Raw genomic sequence first — 5,171 nt, forward strand, 5'->3', positions numbered from 1 at the left:
TTTTACAACACAACAGTGTACTTTATTTAAAAAAATATACTGGGAAAATGCACTTACAAGTGTTCAATGTCATAAAATCAGGGTTAAAACTCATTTTCGTAACACTTGTCTTTAAAAATGTTCTGGAACAAAACATATTTATAAGACCATGTCAGATGAAAACTAAGAACTATACGTATCGAACCATTATTGAATTACGATTACTTAAAAAAACAACTCAAAGTAATTTGAAACTAACGGAGAAATCGTATGGCCTATCCGTTGCATAATTGTATGCAGTTAATTGTATGCAGTTTACATCTGAAATATATTCTTAGTATGAGCGAGCATCAGTAATGGTCTTATTGAGCAATATTAGAAAAGTAAATTACGAAATTTAGCAATTTTGAAACATCGGTATACAATGCACAGATTTAATGTTTGTAAAGGTCTATTATGTAAATGTATATTTTATTTCTCGTTTGTTTCACGATTAAGAGCAATTCACCGATTATTGTGTAATTCTTCCAACTTAAATATCATATGAAATGAGTAAGACTATTGAAGAACTGTCGTTGAACCGAATTCAAACTGAATGAAAATGTCGCCCAGAGGGAGCAGTCTTATCTCCATACTATCAATTGCTCCTGTTTAAATGGACCGTAAGATAAGCCCCAAATAAATGACATCCTTTTGAAGGGATGCTTGTTTACATAATACGTAAATCATGAAGTACACTAATTACGTGATGTTCCGATCCCAAAATATTTAAACACAATCACACTTAGCAGAAATAACTTCTCACGGATGTCGTTTAAGCGGAAAATAGAAATATATAAACATAACACGGATGTTTCCACATTCTTAATTGGTCTGGAATGTATGAAAATAAGTACACAGTTTTTTAATCTCCCCTCGAAAACAGAATATTGTGAACAAATCTCTAGTAATAAGTATTTATAAAGAAAGGGCTAGGTTCACGTAGGGTTGAAATATGCCCTGTTACAAAATTAAATGAATTTACTTTTATCTTATAGAGCAATATATTGCATGTAGGAAAACAACAGTTTTATAATTAATATCGCATTATTATTAAGGGTGTCACGATGCGCTCACCTTACGCTACGATACGTACCGCGGTACAGTGTGTAGGATACAAAACGTACCGCGGTACGTATTGTCAGATGGAAACAACATACAAACCATTTTAAACCATTTTTCAATTTTATTTAAAGACCTCTACATACATCATTTCTTTAATTTGTAAAAAATGTAATTTTATTTTAAATTCATGGTTACCAAACTTGTCATTTTAAAATGTGATATGAGATGATATTGGGAGAATTTTCGTTAACATTGATCCAATTACTGTGCCACATATTTTATTGATTGCGCCAATGGAATCTTTCTTGCCGCGTATTGTTACAACATCCAAACATTGAAAATTTACTTGGCGCGTTGGCGCATATGAAAAATGCCGTACCGTACCGTACGGACTCGGAGGCGTATCGTGCACCGTACCGAGGGGAGACTATTACGATATACCGTCCCACGGAGTACCCTGACACTCTTATTTATTATTGTTGCTATTGCAACATGATAAATACGTGTGAATATGTGTTATGGTATATGAAAATCCATTGCAGACGTATATATATACATTTTACGCCACAATGAAAATTATAAAATTGTACATGAGTATTGAAAACACACAGCATGCTGTAAAAAAGCAACAAAAAGTGGTTGGTTGACATGGTAACGAGTAAAACATTGACGTTTTCATACATTTTTTCAAAGAAATCAAAGAATATAAAGTTTACTGTATTTAGCACAGCATCCTTTGCCTAGGGCATACCCAATTGATCGGATTATATAAGAGTATCATTTTAGGGAAAGTATCGTTAAAATGGCGTCCCGTCTAAACAAAAACCCGGTCTTTGCGGAAAGGATCGTTCCAGATTAGCATTGGCGGACCGCACAGGCTAATCACGGACGACACTTTACATACATGCATTAAACCCGGTTTTACTAAAGCGTGTTCATGTATTGCATTGTCTGTAGGTTTAAAAAATAATAATTTTGATTATTTTTCTATCATTTTACCTTTCGATGGATTTTAAAAATGTTATCTACCGGTATTTCTTTATTTTAAATATATTATTACGTTATACTTGCTTTCTTACTTATGATTTCTGTCAAGGTATGTGCATAAAACTTATCTATCAGGTGATAATATATTTTTTTCTAAATATCGCGTATGTAATTATGAACAGCAAAATTGGAAAAAATAAACATATGTAAGGAACTAACTAAAACCTTTTCGTTGGAAAAATAACCATAGCGATTAAAACCCAAACAATGGAATTTTCAGAAAAACTAAGAAAATCAACGGAGACAACACCAGGACAAGAACACTTGGTCATGCTGTGTATTTTATATGAGCCGCGCAATGGGGAAAAGGGGCTTAACGTAAGTGCTAAAAATGTCCCAAATTAGTCTGTGCAGTCCGCACAAGCAACTCAGGGACGTTACTTTCCGCATTAATGGAGTTTTTCGTTTAAAGGAATCTCTTCGTATCGAAAATCCAGATTAGACGGAGAGTGTCGTCCCTTTTGGCACTTTAATCACCTGCATAAAACCCTGTTTTCCCATGGCGCGGATCATACGTTTGCTATATAGATTTTCTAGTGTGTTGAATGAAATTCAGTACAGTGTCACGGATTAATGATTTGGTAAACACGTAGCTCTATTAAAACGTCGTTTAATCGGATACTTTGATAACGGATTGCACTCCGATTACAGAGAACAACAAAAGCCACGCGCGAGGGATGAGTTCTTCAGCTTTTTTGCATTTATTTTCTGTTCATTTGGTTTTCGGAAACGGAACATTGTTTGGCTTATCATCTCAATTAAAATGGCACTTCTGTTCCCGATTACCCGACACTTTGGATTGTATAGCCTCTTATAATTCAAATTTGAATGGCCATTTACAGATGTTGTTATATATGTGTTTTTATATCTTGTATATACTATGTTGTAAATGTAAATGGGTGAGACTGAAAAAAAAATTAATGTTCTTCAAACTGTTTTGTCTCACAACTCCGTACAGTTTTGATTCAAACACACCATTCACACATTCCAACACGTTCAGTATTCAGATCAACACACCATTTACACATTGCAACATGCGTATCGTTGTTACCATTCATACATATGATATAAAACAAATACATTTATGTACATACGTTTAGTCTATTTAACAGTGTAAGGTTCAGATAGATCTTTTTAGATATTTTCCATTTTAATAATAATAACAATGAAATATGTGTTGTAAAACGTCAAGCTGGTGTAAAAAAAATCTCGATCAAGAAGTAAGCAGATTTTCTTCGGTAAATAATAACGCGAGAAACATTAAAATGAAAGATATGTATATCTTTATAAACAAAATGTATTCATTTGTAGCACTCTCATTATTTGCCTAAAACAATCAACTATATACTTATCTACCTGCAGTGTGTTTTGTCCGGAATAAATTGATGTTAAAAATTAAAGTGATAACTTTAAATATAATCTCAGTGTGCACAGCTATTTTTTCTCTAATGCGAACAATAGTAATAGCGAACAATAGTAAACACGCTCTTAAATATATAACTATTCCGTGTTTTGAGGTTTTGAAAAATAGTTGATTGGTTGATTAACGGAATTTCGAAACACCAGCTAATTAAAATCCGGAGTATATTTGCTCATATTAACATATTTATTTACGTGTTTATAAATAAACATGATCAAACAGATACGAACATGCAATAAAAACAAAAAGGATTTTTTCAATAAGAAGGACCTGGCACACCTGAAGATTGATAGGTTGTATGACGCCGACAGAAATGTGTATAGCGCCAGAGGCAAAAAGCGTTCTTATGACGGATATAAACCGCGTGACGTTTAGTTTTAAACGTTCAATTATGTCGCTCAGTGGTTTTAAAATTAACAGACGTATAAAAGCAATCATGAATGATCATTGATGCGGTCTTAAAATGTTTTTGGGGAATTACCCTTAAATTAAACGACGGTCATCCTTAAAAAAGGATGATAACATGCTCAATAAAGAATAGTCGGTGTGTCTGTATTTTACGTCTACTATTGTGACACTTTTAAACCTATCAAGTGAGATTGCTCAGTGGCTTACATTATTGAATGTTTACGTGATGTAGCGTAGTACGCAGGCCGTCTACACTTGTTATACGCTGGCCGTCTACACTTGTCACAAATAAATTGATCTGTCGCTGTTTTTAGCAGGAAATTCTTTTGTTAACATTTGGCGATATGTTTATTTATAGGACGGCGCTGATGTATTTTAAGCCGTGATTCGCATAAAACACACGCTTTGAGAGGCATTCTGCAAGAAAAAAGAAACAATTGTTTACATACTGATTATTAATACACTGTTATTTAGCTGCAATATTTGTACAAATTACGTTCATATGTTTGCATTACTTGTACAACAAATGGCTAGAAATACGATGTGAACTCGGATCATCCGCGTGCGTGACTAGCGCTGCATCTATTACACCACTACTGCGACAATTAATTTTTCAAACACAAAAATTACATCTATATAATGAGTAATAATTATAACGTTCTCTGATAGCATCATTTGCCATTTCATATCGTTTTAGTCATTTATACCATAATTTTCCTCAACTGACAGATTTTTCAATAGTTTTAACATTGTTTTAATCAATTCTATAAAGATATATATAAATTGTTATACACATCAAAGGTTTTCACAAAAATATTTCTTGAGTCGTCTTGCATGTCGCAATACACTGGACAGGAACTGTCAACCATTTGACTTCTCTATTTAAACAGAGAAAGAACACCATTTGTCGATAATAAAAACATTTGAAATGATAACTTTACAATAATTAATGTAAACTAAAGGTAAACACGTGAATCCTAGTGATCTTTATAAATTAACGATGCGAGTGTTTGCACTACATGTTGTCATGGAGCGATGTTAAACAACCGTAAAAGAGTTGATTCCCTTAGTTCACAAAATTCGTCAATTTGCACAAAATTTATTTGTATACACTTAAGTCTTAAATTAAAAGAAACGTAACATCGTGCATGGAAAACGTGTTCTAAATGTAACTAAAGTATACATCAGACAGATTAACAACTAAACACATACA

The sequence above is a fragment of the Dreissena polymorpha genome, chromosome 13 (genome assembly GCF_020536995.1).
Source record: "Dreissena polymorpha isolate Duluth1 chromosome 13, UMN_Dpol_1.0, whole genome shotgun sequence".
Classification (NCBI taxonomy): domain Eukaryota; kingdom Metazoa; phylum Mollusca; class Bivalvia; order Myida; family Dreissenidae; genus Dreissena; species Dreissena polymorpha.